Here is a 2,138-nt window from a genome sequence, read left to right on the forward strand (position 1 = left end):
ATGAACCAGTTGTGATCATTCAAATCTACACTAAATTAACATCATTAGAATCGAATTGATTTACTTATGCTTATAGAATAATGATTCTACAAATTATAGAACTTGCACTGATATCTAACAACCTCTTTACTACTCTAAATTTTTTAAAGGGGTTTATTTATTGAGATAAAGTTAATAAAAGCCCAATAATTTTCTTTTTGGGAATATGTTGAAATTGACCAAAATTATCAAAAGTAATGTTATATAAATTCTTAGGGACTGCATTTGCTGATGTTAAGTATCTTCATGATTTTAAGTATGCTAAACAAATTCTGTGGGGTTGAAGAAGGCTGAACACTGGAAAATATTCCAAATCAAGTAACAAACAAGGTTATGAATTTTGGCAAATCAGCCATCTTAGTAATAGTAAACAAATTGGGATTACATATCTTATTGTAAAAATGCAAAGGACTGAAGTGTTTCATATATCAGAAAGTTCATCACATGTCTACTAGTAGTCTGTCTGAGATCCAACTGAATGGCTCATTAAATTTTCAGATCCTAGGTAATCACCCACCAGAGATTCTGATTTAAGAAGTTAGAGAAAAAGTCTACGAAGTCAGGGAAAGACTCTAAGGAAGAGGAGTCCTGCATTTTTGAAACAGGTATTTACGAGGTAGACCATTCTTAATCCAATCTTAAAGAAATGGTGATATAAAGTTTGCTTTATACCATTCTACCTGACCACTAAAATCATAGAATAAAAAGTATATCCATTCTACAGAAAAAAAAAAAAAAACACATTAACAAGAAGTTTCTAATTCTTCTAAAACAAAGCCTACAGGACGGTCATTTACTAGCTATTGATTTAGTTGATAGAGACTTTGCACCTCAACTTGCTTTTGGATGAAAGTCACAGAAGACTACTCAGCTACCTTCAATAGAAACAGATTTCATGTCACATACAAAGAGTATGGAAGTGGAGAAACTTTAGTTTGTAAGTTCAGCAGCTCAAAGATGTCTTGGCTACAACCACATGTTAGCATTTGTGCCAATTTCTGGTTGGAATGGTGACAACATGCTGGAGCCAAGTGTTAAGATGCCTTGGTTTGAGGAATGGAACGTCACCATAAAGATGGCAAAGCCAGTGGAATCAAGCTGCTTGAAGCTCTGGATGGCATTTCTGCCACCAGCTCGTCCAACTGACAAGGCCTTGTGTCTGCCCCTCCAGGATATCTACAAAATTGGTGGTATTGGTACTGTCCCTGTGGGCTGAGTGGAGACTGGCATGGTGGTCATCTTTGCTCTAGTCAATGTTGCATCTAAAGTAAAGTCTGTTGAAATGCACCCTGAAGTTTTGAGTGAGGCTCTTCCTGGGGACAATGTGGGCTTCAATGTCAAGAACATATTTGTCAAAGATGTTCATCATGGCACTGCATCTGGTGACAGCAAAAATGACCCACCCATGGAAGCAGCTGTCTTCATGGCTCAGGTGATTATCCTGAATCATACAGGCCAAATCAGTGCTGAATATGCACCTGTGCTGTATTGTCACATAACTCACATTGTTTGCAAGTTTGCTGAGCTGAAGGAAAAGATAGATCGTTGTTCTGGAAAAAAGATGGAAGATGGTCCCAAGTTCTTGCAATCTGGTGATGCTGCCATATTGATATGGTTCCTGGCAAGCCTGTGTGTGTCGGGAGCTTCTCTGACTATCCTCCTCTGGGCTGTTTTGCTGTTCGTGACATGAGACAGTTGCTGTGGGTGTCGTCAAAGCAGTGGACAAGAAGGCAGCTGGAGCTGGCAAGGTTACCAAGTATGTCCAGAAAGCTCAAAAGGCTAATGAATACTATCCCCAATATCTGCCATCCCAGTCTTAATCAGAGGTGGCAGAAAGGTCTCCGAACTATTTGCATCAATTGGCCATTTAATAGTAGAAGACTGTTTATGACAACAATGCTTTGTAAAACCTTCAAAAGGAAAGGAGAATGCTTTGTGGACCATTTGTTGTGTGTGTGTGTGTGTGTGTGTGTGTGTGTGTGTGGCAGTTTTAAGGTATCAGTTTTTAAAATCAGTACTTTTTAATGGAAAAAAAATTGTCACAAAATTTTGAGACCCATTCAAACAAAAGTTTAATGAGAAAAAAAAAAAAAAGAAAA

The 2,138-nt window shown here is 37.8% G+C and overlaps 1 pseudogene; it reads left to right on the plus strand.

The window, feature by feature from the left end:
- Positions 1-205: 205 nt before the first annotated feature.
- Positions 206-1,859, plus strand: LOC116624985 (annotated as a pseudogene).
- The last annotated feature ends 279 nt before the right edge of the window (positions 1,860-2,138 follow it).

This window comes from Phoca vitulina, unplaced genomic scaffold (genome assembly GCF_004348235.1).
Source record: "Phoca vitulina isolate PV1807 unplaced genomic scaffold, GSC_HSeal_1.0 scaffold72, whole genome shotgun sequence".
NCBI classification, from domain to species: Eukaryota; Metazoa; Chordata; class Mammalia; order Carnivora; family Phocidae; genus Phoca; species Phoca vitulina.